Here is a 16809-nt window from a genome sequence, read left to right on the forward strand (position 1 = left end):
ACCTCTGATATCAAACTAATTATGATTTATTTTCAATGTGTAAAGGTTGATGTGCTGCAAGTGGCTGACAAGTACAATCCTTAAAAATCCCTGACACTAAGGGCTGTAATAAAATAGGATAATTTTCAATAGAAATCAACCTCTCATTGACTGCTTTTGGATGCAGCATAGCAATAATCAGCATGCTTACTAATGTATTTCATTATTTGCTTCTTTAGCTTTAAAGCAACTGCCTTTTTTGTTTCTGATACAGTTTCTTGTAATCTCCAATTCAAAAACTAACTATAGAACAGTTAATTTATAGATCCAATTCCCAGTTGCTCTGAAAGTGTTGCCTGGGTTTGGTTCTAAAAGATTCCACTGGGGAGTATGTTCACAGCCTGCTCACAGATACAATCTAAATAATGTACTGAAATAACTGTTTTGTGATGGAAAGTGTCAGTTCCCCACAAGGAAGAGGTGGGAGTCTGGAAAAGTGTGGAGTTATTACAAGGTTTTATTTATTTGTAATCACTCTTTGCTTACAACTGGAATTTTTTTCACTCTTCCTTTCATACTGATGACACCTTTATTTGAGTACAGTTAAGAGGACTGGGACTAGACGGGATCAGTGGGAAAAGAATTAAAGCAGAGAAAAAGCTCCCAGTGGTCATATATTAAGATGATCAGGATGAATTTATTATTGCCGTTATCTAGCCTTTTTCTAAATTTGTTTAAATAGTGAGATGTTATTTATTATTTTATATGGCCCCAAAATACTCTTGGTGCTGTACACCCTGTAAAGTTTTGAGACCAGAGAAAGTAGCTTTCTATCTGACCTCAGGACATGGCAGGACTGAAGATGACAATGAGAAGGGAGGGTGGGAAATAGGAATGCCTGAGAGCAGATTAAAGGATGCTAAACAGGATCATATATGTGCTCTACCTCATGAGGTCAAAACCAGCTAGCTCACACAGAAGACTTTAGAGCAGGCACTTCACTCTCCCTTGTCACTGGGCTCAGTCCCCTTGGATTCAGGAGGTTGCCATTCTATTTATGGTTCTGCCACAGGCCACAGGTCTGCTGGGTGACCATTGTGCAAGTCACTCCACCTTTCTATACTTCAGTTTCTCCATCTGAAAAATGGAACTAATGGTACTTGCCTCCTTTGTAAAGTGATCTACAGAAGAGCTAGGTATTGTTGTAACTCTCTGTAACAATACACCACATGGTTTTAGGCATCTGCTTAATATTTCTCAAAGCCAATAATAATTTCCATATTGCAAGGAAAATAATGGAGGGCAGGAAGATTGATTACATGTTATTTTTAAATGATAAGGGAATTTTAGCCATGTATTCCTAGTCTCTACTCTTCTTTCACTTGTCTTAGCTTTTTCTTGTTATTTTAGCTATAGGCTTTCAAGCCAAGTAATAAAAATAATGGTACATAACATTTTGAGTGTTGTACAAAGGTTAACTAAACGATCTCAAAACCTCTGTGAGGTAGATAGATATTACCATCAACATTGTGTATATAAGGAAACTGATTTATTAGAGGCTACACAATGAGTCAATGCAGAAATGGAATTAAATTTGGGAATTATTAGCTGGCATAGGCTACGGTGACACGGGTGCGTTTTGCTGACAAAACCTTGGTTTTGTCAATAAAACTGGTGGAACGTCCACACACAAAATGTGTTTTGTCAACAGTTTGTTGACAAAGCTCTGCACTTCCACTGGCAGCCTTCTGCCTCTCAACCATGAGGCATAATGCTGCTGTTGACAGATTCTGTCAACAAAAAAGCTGTGTGGAGGCTCTGCGCGGGGGGGGGGGGGGGGGGGGGGCTTCTCTTGACAGACAGGGCATCCAGAAAAAAGGGCAGCCCTGTCTGTTGTGCTTACAGGTGCCTGTTTTGTCAAGAGAGCAGCTGGGCAGTCTGGCTGCTCTGTTGACAGAGCAGAGCTCCCTCCTAATTGGCTTTTGTGTATGGACACACTCTGTTGACAGACGTTTTGTCAGGAAACCTCATCCAACAGTGACTTCTGTTGACAGATTGCTGTAGTGCACAGGTTCCCAAACTGGGGGTGTGCCCCCCTAAGGGGGCATGAAGAAATTCCTGGGGGCTGTGAGGCAATCCAGCCACCTGTTAATCCTCCCCACCCAAAGAAAGAGCCTGTGCTGCTGTCACCTTCTGCAAAAATGGAGGTAGCGCCGACTTCCTGCTGCATGGGCTGGGTGGAAATCCCACAGCTGCACATCAGAGCCGGTGCCTCAGGATGCACATGTGCTGCTTCCCCTCCCCAAACAGACGGCGTGTTTCCTGAAAAGCCACGTCTGTTGTCCGCTGGTGGCATCCTTCCTGAGCGGCGGCAGGGTGGGAGAAGCCCCAGGTCCACGCCAACTGCTCCTCACTCCCCACGACAGCCATGTGCTGCCTGAGCAGTTGGAGCTGGTGTGGACACAGGACTCCCACTACCCCCTACCCCCGCCCCCACTCAGGAAGGCAGCAGGCAGAAGGAAGTAATTGGCAAACAACAGACCTGGCTTTTCAGGAAACATGCCAGCTGTTTGGAGAGGGGAAGCAGTGCATGTGCTTCCTGAGATTCTGGACCTAGTGTGCAGCTGTGGGACCCCCAGGTATCAGATGACGCCCACAAATACCCTGCCCAGGGCCCCATCTTCCCCCTACCTCCTGGCCAGACGCCTACCCACAGCTTGCTCCTGTACCCTATTTTCCACCAGATTCTGTGCCCCATACCTATCCCACTCACTGGAAGCCCTGTCCCTCACACTGGATCCCTCATTTTGGCCCCACCTCAGCGTGTAGAGGGGCCCACAAATTCCGCTAACTCTGGAACCCCAGAAGAATTAATCTGGCCTGAGGCCGTGAACCTCGGTATGACCTACCCTCCTCCCATGGGGCTGGGGTCCTAGGGAAGGGAGGTGTCTGACTTGGGGCCACATCAGTAAGGCTTGAGGGGGCTTGGAGTGTTTTTTATAATCTCACTTGTGCGGTCCCTGATTTATGTTTCTACAGGTCAGTGACCCCTGACCCAAAAGAGGTTCCCTGTCCCTCCCATGAGTAAAGACAATGCTGAAATGTTTGTGTTGGACATATTTTATTTAAAAATGAAGCCTGGCCAACAAGCCCCCAGCTGGGACCAAGCTCCCATCTGGCCACAGCATCATAATATCCCTGAATCCCCACACACACACCTCAGTCCTGAGCCTATCATATACCGGAATCCCCTGTCCTGAGCCTCTCACAGCCCCAGTCTTCTGCCACAACACTACTGGACAATCCACATGCTGCAAATCTGTGTAAGTTACAGAAAACACGCGAGGAGATCTAATAATTTGCCTTTTTGAGAGCTCCCTCTCAGTAACAAATTGAGAAATTAAGTTCACTTTTCTAAAAGTTTCCCAGTTGTGCAATGACGAAGATAGATCCTGCAAATAAATTTTCAAATTTATGTGCAATGCATTTTTGTAATGGTATTTTCTTCCCCTCGCTAGACAGTTTTCCAATGCAGCCAGAATATAAAAGACAAAGAAGAGCTGTCTCTCTTGCTCAAGTTTAGGCCCAGAGGTTTCATACAGCTTAGTGGCATTGTAGAGCTGTATAACTCCCCTCTTCCACTAACAAAGCTTTGTTTTTCATAGACCTTGCAGCAAACTGTTTATTTTATAGTCCAGGGAAAAATATCACATTTGGAAATCAAGCTGTGTAGACTTTGAGGGAGACTATTGACAGAATAAGTTCTATTCCTGACTGATGATATCAAATGTAAAGCTGGTGGGGATACAACCTGGTTTGCTAAAATTAAAGTGTAAGTAAGTAAAAAAGAAAGTGACAATGAACATAAAACAAACTTCCTCTTACGGACTTCTTTGCACAAGGGCCTCAGGAATTCCATCTGAACAAGCAGATAGCACTAAGAACACAAACCGTGGGGGTGAGGGGGAGAAAATACTACTATAACTGGAAATTTGAATCTACCTGAATAGAAAACGCCCAGCCCTTGCTTATGAAACCATGGCTGTGACTACACTAGCACCCGCCCTTTCGAAAGGAGGATGTTACTAAAACAGTTTGGGATATACTAATGAAGTGCTGCAATGAATATACAGCACCTCATTAGCATAATGGTAGCCTCAGGACTCTGAAAGAGCCACTTTTGATCATGCATGGCTCTTCTACATGGGATCCTTTTTGAAAGGCCCCCACACACTTTGAAATCCCCTTAGTCTTATAACCAAATAGGAACAAGGGGATTTTGACTCATGGGGGGGGGTCCTTTCGAAAAGGACCCTGTATAGCTGAGCTGTGTGTGATCGAAAGCAGCACTTTCGAAGCGCTGCGGCTGCCATTATGCTAATGAGGCATTGCATATTCATTGCATTGCCTCATTAGCATATCCCAAAGTGTCTCATTAGCATCTGCTTTTCAAAAGGGACCATTTAACCTTTAGCTAGTCACCTGACAGCAATGTCAAATGGTGGGAAAAATTTCTAATCACTTTAGCTGCTTCTCTACAGACATCTAATGAAAACATCAGTGAAAGAGCTTGCAATGAGCACCAACAGACCATTAACTCATCAACCTCGCTGTTTACATTGAATGCAATATTTTTGGTAATATTGAAAAAAGGCTTTCTTTATAGAAATAGTAAATAATTAAAACATGAGTAGATGTATTGCATAGGATTAGAAGATACAGTTTTGAGACACAATAAGCCAAAATATGGTATAGAATTTTTTTTAAAAAACACACTATGGGGGAAAATTTAAAATACTATGGCTGCATCTACACTGACCAAAAAAAAACTCGAAATGGCCATGCTAATAGCCAATTGAAGAATGTTACTGAGGCATTGAAATGGATATTCCGCGCCTTATTAGCATGCTGCCAGCCGCGGCACTGCGAAAGCGACATGGTTCACTCACTCACAGCTCGTCTACATGGGGATACTTTTCTAAAGGACCCTGCCAACATCAAAATCCCCTTATTCCTATCAGAGGATTTTGATGTTGGCGGTCCTTTCACAAAGGATCCCCGTGTAGATGAGCCACGGGCGAGCGAACTGCGGCACCAGTGGCATGCTAATGAGGTGCTGAATATTCATGTCAGCACTTTATTAGTATTCTTTGATTTGGCCATTAGCATGGCCTTTTCAAATTTTTTGTCAGTGTAGATGTAGCCCATGAGCCGGAGTCTAATGTAGTGTAAATTAGATGGCCTCCATAAAAGTCAATGAAGTTAATGGAGCCATACCACTTTATACTGGCTGAAAATCTGGCCTCATAACTTGAACCCACATCTTCTGCCCCACACTTAAAAAGCCGTCAGAAAAAAAAATCTATTCTCATCATGTTCGGCATGTGATGTTTTGGGCGGTTTTATTTCTTGGAGAAGAAGTTGCAAGGCAGGGGTTGAAAATCTGGAACAGAACAAGCATCTTGCTTCCTCACAACACATGTATAAGACTTGTGCTTCATGACATCATCAAATATGTGTAGTCAAATGAGGGCTAATGTGGCAGTTAGAGTGACCATGGTTGATGGTGTCATACCACACCTGGCTTAGTTTTGTAAATCCAGAAGTCTCAGTAGTGGCCCCACAGGTGGTGTCAAATAGGATCAGATCATGCACCCATTTTCATGCTGATGAAGAATTTGAGAGTACAATATGTTGGGGTGTTTTTGTCCTCCCTGGTAATGTGACCAAAGATCACATATTACAGGTTGAATCTTTCTAATACAGAACTCTCTTGTCTCGCAAACTCTGTAATCCAGCATGATTTTAGTTAGCTGGATGACCAGCTATCATGGGTTTGGCCAGGTTTCCCATGCTCCCATAAAGTTTGTTTACAGCCACCACTCCTGGCTCAGTGTTCTGTGCTGTTATTTTAGCTGTAATTTACCCCTAAATGTCTTGTAAGAGCCCAGTCAGCAGTGGAACCGTTGGTAATGTGTTAGACAATATTGACCTCCTGTTGTCCAGCAAATTCTCTTGTCCAGCACCAGTCAGGTCCCAAGGGTGCTGAACAAGAGACATTCAACCTGTACCACTTTTGAATAAAATGACTAAAGAAAGACCATATCTCTACACGATCGTGGCATTTTGCACAAAGTCAAACAACATATAGAACAACGTTAGCTTCTCTAGGTCTGCTTGTAAGAGGGTCTGGGTTTCTGACCTGCTAAGAAAAATGGACTGCATACTGAATTTATAGCACCTGAACTTTGTCTTAGTGCCAGTAAGCAGTTTATACATCTGCCACAGGCTGTAATAAATTACAGGATTCTAATTCCAGGTGAACATGAAATAAAGGTCATCAGTGAGCTTATGTATGTCTGAATTTTATATCATATTTATATTTTGTATGAATACACGCCCACATTATCACCCTTTTAGCAACTAGTAAAATTTATATAATTAATATAAACTGTAACTGAAGCGATTAATAACATCAATTTAGTTGTTGACTCTGAGAGATAAATCACATACGGGATATTGTTACTAACTGTTCAGTTCAAATTAGCGAGGGCTCTAGGCAAATCATATGATTTTTCAGTATGTCACAAAGGTAATTTATATAATTGAGGTTAGTAAATATGTATGCTCCTATTAAATGTGTTGTATAATGTTATGCTGATAACTTTAATTATTTCTTGTGTATACTATTTCCTCAACATTTAGCATTTTCTAGAAGGTTATTCAGTTGATCAGCAATGGATAATGGTGTAATTCGAAGAATGAAATAATGTTCTTATTTCACACACATAGCTCTCAAAAACTAGCATTTGTTAAAATGACTTCAAGTTTTCTACAGCAGTGGTGTTACTTGTATACAGTTCTTAAAATATTCAATAAGGAAAAAGAAGTTATGCAAAACCCACATAATTCCCTCTTTTTTGAGCAACCAGTTGTGCTCTATTATTAAGATACTGTATTCAGTGTCCAGGGTCAAGGGAAAAGTCTTGCAGAACTTGCTTTTCCATTGAATCCAGCTGAAGTATTTGAACAAAAGATTTCTGGTTAAATAGGTAAAAGATATGCAAGAGGTAAAGAACAAAAAAGAGAAAATTCTTTAAAATAAATGTTATAAGAATTTTGTACTTAAGACAGGCGTGATGGGGGGTCATCATAGAGAACCCCTTAAGCTATTCCCCAGAGTGCTGGTCAGGCCACTGACACTCACCTTCTTGATCTTTGGGGCTCCCCACCATGCCATCTTGCTGAGCCAGATCCTCTCCACTTCCCCAGCCAAGGCACAGAGTAGGAATTACTGCCCCTCCCCCCGCCGCAGAGCAATACAGACACTCATTAAACTTAAGAACATAACATAAGAACGGCCATACTGGGTCAGGCCAAAGGTCCATCCAGCCCAGTATCCTGTCTGCCGACAGCGGCCAGTGCCAGGTGCCCCAGAGGAGGTGAACTGAAGACAATGATCAAGTGATTTGTCTCCTGCCATCTGTCTCCAGCCTTTGACTAAAGGCTAGGGGCGCCATACTTTACCCTTGGCTAATAGCCATTTATGGACCTAACCTCCAAAAATTTATCAAGCTCTATTTTAAACTCTGTTAGAGTCCTGGCCTTCACAGCCTCCTCCGGCAAGGAGTTCCACAGGTTGACTGTGCGCTGTGCGAAGAAAACTTTTCTTTTATTAGTTTTGAACCTATTACCCATTAATTTCATTTGGTGTCCTCTAGTTCTTATATTATGGGAACAAGTAAATAACTTTTCAATATTTACTTTCTCCACACCATTCACAATTTTATATACCTCTATCATATCGCCCCTCAATCTCCTCGTTTCTAGACTGAAAAGTTCCAGTCTTTCTAGCCTCTCCTCATATGGGACCCTTTCCAAACCCCTAATCATTTTAGTTGCCCTTTTCTGAACTTTTTCTAATGCCAGTATATCTTTTTTGAGGTGAGGAGACCACATCTGCACACAGTACTCAAGATGTGGGCATACCATAGTTTTATATAGGGGAGGATGATATTCTTTGTCTTATTTTCTATCCCTTTTTTAATAATTCCTAATATCCTATTTGCTTTACTGACTGCTGCTGCACACTGCGTGGATGTTTTCAGAAAACTATCCACTGTAATTCCAAGATCCCTTTCCTGATCTGTTGTATTTAAATTTGCCCCCATCACATTCTATGTATAATTGGGGTTATTTTTCCCAATGTGCATTATCTTACACTTACCCACGTTAAATTTCATTTGCCATTTTGCTGCCCAATCACTCCGTTTGCTGAGATCTTTCTGAAGTTCTTCGCAATCTACTGTGGTTTTGACTACCCTGAACAGCTTGGTATCATCTGCAAACTTTGCCACCTCACTGCTTACCCCTTTCTCTAGATCATTGATGAACAAGTGGAACAGGATTGGTCCCAGGACTGACCCTTGGGGAACACCACTAGTTACCCCCCTCCATTGTGAAAATTTACCATTTATTCCAATCCTTTGTTTCCTGTTTTTTAACCAGTTTCCAATCCATGAAAGGACAAGTGAAGTTCTAGGGCACAGTAGTCAGGAAATCAATCCTCAGAAGGAATCATAACCCCAAATAAATCTGTCCCTCCTTGTGCAAAGGATTTGCGCAGGGAGGACTCATTAGTTGAGCCCCCTTTATCAATGAAAGGGAGATAAGCACAGTGGTAGCCTTCTCCAGGTAACAGCAATTTGCAAAGGGCTTGATTATAAACAAAGGAGTTTTTATTAAGAAAAACCAGTAGGATTTAATTGGTTAGCAATAAAAACAGGCAGATCAAAGTGAGTTATCAAATTAAACAAAAGCAAAAATGCATAGCTAATTCTATTCTTGTGAGTTCTTATTCTAAACAGCTGCCTGTTGATCAAGTGAAAGCTCTAAGCCAGGAATGATCTTACCTTGACTTGTGTCTCCAGTAAACTGTAAAGCACTTTTGTTTCTCCTTATGGTGTCTAAGGCAATTTCCAAAGTCTGAAAACCAAGATGGAGCAGGCTGAAAAACAAGATGGATGAATCCCACAGCCCTCTTTATACCTTTTCCCGATGGAGGGAATTCCACTGTTCTCTTTTTATAAAAGGATACTTCAACATGGAGATTGTCACATGAATGAATCACCTATTCCTGTCCTTTTTATGCAATCAGCCATTGCCTATTCACTGATCAGAACATAGAAGTGCTCTTCAGATGTGGATTAACATCTATTAGCTAAGTGCTGCTCTTCCTTTACAAGCCATACTCTCACAGTATTGTAGCCACACCTCCTGTTGAGGTCTTCACAGAGACAAACAATTGGAATGCAAATTTCTTATAACTGCTACTACAAAAATGATATATGCACAAAAATATGAAATACAAATCCAGCAGATTATACCATTGAAAACAATATTATATAAGGCATATTTTGTCCAAAGCATCTCTGAGTTATGCATATTTATATTCATAACCCATTTTCCATAGAGCATGGGGAGTCCATCACAAAAGGTGTATGACAATATACCATAGCCCTCTCTTTATCTTTTCACTATCATATTGTGGCAGATCATAATGCATACTTCCCCATGTAATCCCATACATTTGCTGAAACGCTGAGGCTACAGCTACATGGCGGGTGCTATTTCAGGATACCCTTGTATCTTGGAATAGCAATAGTGTGGCTTTTCACAGTTCCCAAAATAGCCTGCTAATTTGGGTACATTATTCCCATTCCAGGACCTCTCATCATTTGGATGGCACCAAGTTCGGAATAAGGTATTTCAAAGTAATTTATGCAATTTGTGTAGTGTAAATTATTTTGAAATTGCATAAATTATTTTGAAAAAAAAAATCTCTGTGTAGCTGTAGCCTGAGCGACTAGCATTTGGAATAAGTGTACATTTTACTCATCCATAGCTATTCAGACTTCTACCTTGCTTCTGAGACTACTAGACACTTAGCCAAACGGTGACAGCTATAGTGGCTCTCTGTGTGATGTGAGCATTTTTTTCAAAGGAGAAGACGAGCCTGCCATGTTAACTTCACAGAGGCAGACTGATGGTAGAAATATGCAGTTAGTGGGCTGTATTTGAATTTAAAACTGAGAGGTTAGAAAAAAGCAGACATCATTTATAAGCTTTTACAAAAACAAGAGTGCTGTGATTCATAGTAACACATGGGAGGTGCACCGCCCTCCTCATACTCCCACCGAAATTTTAATTGATAAGTGGAGTGACCCCATACATCCCCTCCCTGCCTATCTGTGTGCACCTCTCACCTTTACAATAGTCAGATAAGCAGTTAATAAGTATTGATTAGACATTGTAGGGTGAAATCCTGACCCAATTGAAGTTCATGGGCATTATACCATTGACTTTGATGGAGCCAATATTTTACCCACTGTCATGGTGACCTCAGCTCATTAAAGCAGTTAGGAACTTGCTTAAAATTAAGCACATGCATAAGTCCCATCACTCTTTATGTGTAATTAAAATAATTGGCATGCAATGGCTTAAATGCACCTTTTCTCTTGGTACCTTGACATGAACAATTCATGCATAAGTGTTTCAGATAACGTCTCTCCTGTCAATCACTAAAAATAGAGGTTATCTTGCAATTTCTTTAACAGTGTGATAAAAAAATGCTGTGGACAGAAGGCTATAAATAAGAAAGTTAAATTATTTATAACCCTCACAGTAGCGAGAGTGCTTCATTCACTGCTTTGGCAGAAACTGGGACATGGAGTGCGTAAGCTGACTGAAATTCAATCCTGATAAGAAGGGAGAGATGCTCAGCACTGTACAAAGTCTGTGCCCCCATACAGCTTTGGAGTGAACAGGGAACAGAATCTGAAAGGCAAGTATAGTGAGGATCATTGTGGAGAATGTGTGCCTGCTCCGTGTTCTGAATATTTGCAAATTAGGTGTACCGCTTGATCTTTGGCATCTCCATCTACTACAGCCGCAATAGCCAGGATGTATTGTTTTAATTTTGTTTTCATCAGCAGCTGGCCAGAATATTGTGATCATTTCTTTTCTGGGTACTGTGGTTCTCGCCTTCCTTACCTTTGATGTTTGATTACAGCAATGGATTTACGTATGCAAATAGATTGCAGGCTGAAGCAGGTCGCCTCTTAAACATAGTATGTCAGTGCAGACACATGGAATCTATGCGATGTGCTCTGTAGTTCATTTCCAGGTTGCGAGTTTTATAGGTGGAAACCACAAATATTTTGGGATGTGCCTATAGGAGGCACCATCCATCAGTCTATGTTATTCTAGAAGTGCAGTCAGTGGAAGTGCTAGGACTGAAGTCCCCACTGTTCAGAAGAGAGTGTTTTCTATGTGGGTCTCTGAAATAGCAAATTCACTCTCTTACTGTTTTATCAATCTGGGTTTAAATAACTGAAAAATCTGTCAATCTGGTCACACTGCATCTCTTTCTCTGAGCCTTTGGGGGTAGGGGGCTGTGATGTGGGCTGCAATTTATATCTGGAATCTGTTTTGTTTTCCTTCTGCTTTCGGGGCAGCTTTTGCATTTAGTTTTGTTTGTAGTAGTATGATTGACTTTTTAATATGCAGCAAAGACACCTAAAGGGAAAATAGGTACTTTATGTTTTGCATAATTCCAATATATATAAATAGAATAAATAAACAAATCCCAGATTATTACACAATCTTGAGCAGTAAAGGGTGAATTCTTCTGCTGTCTGGAAGTTTTATACAGATGCTGAAGATAACAAAGCAAATATGATGCTTAGAGGCCAAAGCATAGAGCAATAGGACTTGCTTTAGTCTTGAGCAACTCATTAGTGCTAGAGGTCAATCAAAGAATGCACAAGTTGGAACATATTAAGCATCTCCACAAAGGAAATAAGCACTATACTAATACAAAGTGGAATAAATCACAAATATCATTAAGATATTGATAGGAAGAAAAGCAAAGCAGAAAGTAATCAAACTGATAATATGAGAAATGCTGCTAGGATGATCCAGGGAATGGCAAACCTACCATAAGAGAGGAGACTCAAAGAGCTTGGCTTGTTTAGTCTAACCAAAAGAAAGCTGAATGGAGATATGAATATCAGGGATGGAGAGGAGTTGTTTAAGATAAGCACTAATGTGGACACAAGAACAATTAGCTGTAAACCAGCCTTCAACAAGTTTGGGTTTGAAATTAGACAAAAGGTTTCTGACTATCTCCAATCCTTCAGACAGAGATGAGACCTTTACAAAGCTGTCCTGAAATTACAATACTCACCAAAGGAAGTGAAGAAACAGATTGACAGAACCAGATGTGTACCCAGAAGCCACCAGCTACAAGACAGGCCCAACGAGGAAAACAACAGAACACCACTGGCCATTACATACAGACCCCAGCTAAAACCTCTCAGTGCATCATCAGAAATCTACAACCCATCCAGGACAATGATTGTTCACTCTCACAGTCCTTGGGAGGCAGGCCAGTCCTTGCCTACAGACAGCCCACCAACCCTAAACAAATTCTCACCAGCAACTATAGATGATGTCACAGTAACTCTAAACAAACCTGGACTCAATCTCTGCAACAAACCTTGGTGCAAACTCTGGTCACATATCTACACCAGTGATATAATCACTAGACCTAGCCATATCAACCACACCATCAGTGGCTCTTTCACCTGCATATCTACTCATATGATATATGCCATCATGTGCCAGAAATGCTCCACTGCAATATACATTGGCCAATCTGGACAGTCTCTTTGTAAAAGAATAAATGGACATAAATCAGACATCAGGAATGGTAGCATACAAAAACCTGTAGGAGAACACTTAAATCTCCCAGGACACTCAGTAACAAATTTAAAAGTGGTCATCCTATAACAAAAAAACTTTAAAAACAGACTCTAAAGAGAAACTGCAGAGCTGCAATTCATTGGCAAATTTGTCACCAACCAAGGATTGAACAGAGACTGGGAGTGGCTGGCCAGTTACAAAAGCAATTTCTCCTCTCTCAATGTTCATACTTCCACATTAGCTGCTAATAATGGACCACATCCTCTGTGACTGAACTGACCTTGTCAACTCTGGCCCTCCTATTGACTGGGACTCCCTCCTTTTCTTAAGCCCATATATTTAAAACCTCCTTTGGAACCCACCCCCCCTTGTATCTGATGAAGTGGGTCCTTGCCCATGAAACCTTATGCTCCAAAATATCTGTTAGTCTGTAAGGTGCCACAGGACTTGTTTTTGAAGATACAGACTAACCCAGCTACCCCTCTGATACTTATCAGAAGACTGAAGCTCTGGAACAGCTTCCCAAGGGGAGCACGGAGGGCTTCAAGACTGACCTTGATAAGTTTATGGATGGGTTGGTATGATAGGACTGCCTATGATGGCATGTGAACCATTGGCAACTGCCAGTAGCAAAAATCTTCAAATGCTAGTAATTGGACACTAGGTCAGGTGGGCTCTGAGCCACTAAAGAGAATTATTTCACAGATATTTGCCTGGTAGGTGTTGCCTACATGCTCAGGGTACAACTGACAACTCTGCTAGAGGCTGGGAAGGAATTTTCCCCCAGTCAGAATTCTTGCAGGTTGGTTGCTATCCCCTGCAGCACTGGGCATGGGTCATGTGCATGTTCAAACTAATATAACCTGGTGCCTGTAAACCATGAGTTGAGGAGGTCAGTAGTTCACACAGAGGCCATGGGTCTATTTGAGGAGAAAGTGAGGTTCTGTGGTCTGCAATGTGCAGGAAGTCAGACAAGATGATCCTAATGGTCCCTCCTGACCTTAAAGTCTAGCAGAGAGAGAGAGAATGCTCTCACGGAAATTGCTGAGTGAGAATAGGATGGATACAGAAGGTCACGAATGAGGAATGATATAGAAAGATACAGCCGAAAGACAACCTGCTGCAGAAGGTTATAAAACAGAAGCTACAACTATTTGGGCATATTTGCAGAATGAACGACGAACACAAAATCAAGACCCTGGTATTTGGCATAATGGATGGGTCAAATAGGAGAGGCAGACCCCACAGAGAATGGATAGATGATATAGCAGATTGGTGAGGAGCTAGTCTACAGAAACTAAGCCATTCCACACGGGACAGGGAAAGATGGAAGGAAATAGTGAGAGAAGCATCAGACACCAACGGGCGCTGAGCCCATGGTTATTGATGAAAAAGATTGGTGTCTTTTTGGGCTTCTGAGTTGGTTAGAATATTTTTCCATTGGTGTCTATTGCCAACAATTAGCACTTCTGATTAGAAACTGTTCAGTAAGTCCATTTTGGAGTGAACGGGCTATTAAGATTATGCCTTCAGGCAGTTAACAACTTTAATAAGCACATATAAGAAAATGGAAAAATACCTTAATATGGTATGTTATGCATGACCAGCATTTTCAGTATTAATTTAAAAAAAAGAAACAGTTTAATTTTATTCATTACTTGAGCAACTGCTGACAAAGCATCAGCACATGCTGGGGAACATGGGTAGCACTGAATCACATGGAATCACAGAATCAAAGGGCTGGAAGGGACCTCAGGAGGTCATCTAGTCCAGCCCCCTGCCTCACGCAGGATCAACCCCCACTAAGCCATCCCAGCCAGGACCTTGTCAAGCTGGGACATAAAAACCTTGAGGGATGGAGAATCTACTGCCTCTCTAAGCAACGCATTCCAATGCTTCACAACCCTCCTGGTGAAATAGTTTTTCCTAGTATCTAACCTACAACTCTCCCTCTTCAGCTTCAGACCATTACTCCTTGTTCTGCCATCTGACACCACTGAGAACAGTTTCTCACCCTCCTGTTTAGAACTCCCCTTCAGGAAGTTGAAGGCTGCTATTAAATCACCCCTAAGCTTATGAAACTGTTTATGAAACTGTTACTGCCAGTGGCAAGACAAAAGAATTGGTTCACATCTACCAGTGGGAACAGAAGGAAATAGAGACATAGCTGAGTGCATCAGTCAGATAAACAAATTTGGCAGTGTTACTGAAAAACTTAAGAACTGTGACAAATGCATTGTGCAGGTCCCGCCTTGTTTTCCTTTGAAGAACTCTGTTTGCCTCACGTCTTGGAGCTCTCATTTCCACTGTCCTGCTCTCAGTCTCTTTGGCTACGCCTACACTAGCTCCAAACTTCGAAATGGCCACACAAATGGCCATTTCGAAGTTTACTAATGAAGCGCTGCAATGTATATTCAGCGATTCATAGCATGCAGGCGGCCGCGGCACTTCGAAATTGCTGCGCCTTGCCGCTGCGTGGCTTGTCCCAACGGGGCTCCTTTTCGAAAGGACCCTGCCTACTTCAAAGTCCCCTTATTCCCATCAGCTCATGGGAATAAAGGGACTTCGAAGTAGGCGGGGTCCTTTCGAAAAGGAGCCCCATTGGGACGAGCCGTGCGGCAGCGAAGCGCGTCAATTTCAAAGTGCCATGGCTGCCCGCATGCTAATAAAGTGCTGAATATGCATTTCATTGCTTCATTAGTAAACTTCAAAATGGCCATTTGTGTGGCCATTTCGAAGTTTGGGGCTAGTGTAGACATGGCCTTTGAAAGGTGAAGTTCCTTTCCAGTCAGTTCTTAAAGTCCAGAAGGCTCCATAACATTGAAATAGTGGTACTATCATGTTACTGTGACTAACAGAGGTATTATACTATGTTATAACTTCTCTTCCATTGGACACACTTAAAGGAAGCAGAGAATATATAAATGATAAAGTTTAAAAAAAATAAAATAAAACACAACTATACTAGTAGAGTCCATTTCTTCAACCTATTCAGATGATATGTTCTCTGAGGCATGAACTTGTCTATATAGCATGGGTTAGCAAACTTTTTACACTGAGCCTGTAACAATATAACCAATATGGTTTTTCTATAGCCATATTGAAATGGCCTTCCTCTACAGCCAGAATGAGGAGCAGCAGCAATCAATTGTAGAGCTACAAGTCACATACTCACATTCTATCTAAAATCTTATTACAAGAGTGTCACATCAGGCTGTTAAGAGGAAGACCATATCATAAAGGACACCCATAGTCACCAGATAAAGAAAGCAAATCTCAAGATGGTTAAAGAAAACTTAGTTAACAGCATTTCATCTGGCAAGCAATGACTTATCAATAGCTGAGGTGGTGGAATCGCCATTCTATGGTGATTGTTTCACTTTAGAAAATAAATTGTGAGTGAGGAGCTTTCATGGGACAGACCCATGAAAGCTCATCACCTAATACTATTTTGTTAGTCTTTAAAGTGCTATGTTACAACAGCATCTTTCCTTTGTTAGAAACAGAAAACAGAGAAAAGATGGAGATTGCTCTATGTCTGGAGGAAAAGAAATGAGCCTTTCCAGAAGAGATCCCCTGGGCTCATAAGGATATGTAAGGAAAAATTTAGTTGGTCACATAAGGTTTATTGTTTTCATTGTTTATGGGGTTGGAAATTATGTCTCAGGTAGTTATTTTTTCCATTTGTTCTCTCCTGTAACAAAGAATCTGACCCAGGGAAAAATCCCCATGTTTTGCTTCAATTTTTTTTCTACACCAAGCCATTTACAATGTTTGCAAAGACAGTTGTGTTCTAATAATAAAAGTGTATTTTTGTTGTTGTTGTTTTTTAACAAGTACTTTGTATCCTACAGAGACTTAAAACTACATGCCTGGCTGCAGACATGTTACCAAGGAACTCATAACTCCCTGCCTGGCTTTTCTGGGGTGCTTTTGTTATTACTTTCCAACTCTTTGGGAAAAGGAGGTTGGGGATTTGGCCCTCTGTGAAAAGATTCAAAATTATTTCTTGCCTGGAAAGGGGATTTTGTACACTTAATGGTAGCAGCTACTAATGATTTCAGG

General features: G+C 41.4%; 1 long non-coding RNA gene across 1 annotated transcript in view; it reads left to right on the plus strand.

The window, feature by feature from the left end:
• LOC142013924 (uncharacterized) overlaps window positions 1–16809 on the plus strand; it is a 184224-nt gene that overhangs the window by 88380 nt on the left and 79035 nt on the right. The window contains exon 3 of the long non-coding RNA XR_012645824.1: window positions 16245–16338. This is a non-coding gene — a long non-coding RNA (uncharacterized LOC142013924). The remainder of the gene's footprint in view (window positions 1–16244; window positions 16339–16809) is intronic.

This window comes from Carettochelys insculpta, chromosome 5 (assembly GCF_033958435.1).
Source record: "Carettochelys insculpta isolate YL-2023 chromosome 5, ASM3395843v1, whole genome shotgun sequence".
NCBI lineage: Eukaryota > Metazoa > Chordata > Testudines > Carettochelyidae > Carettochelys > Carettochelys insculpta.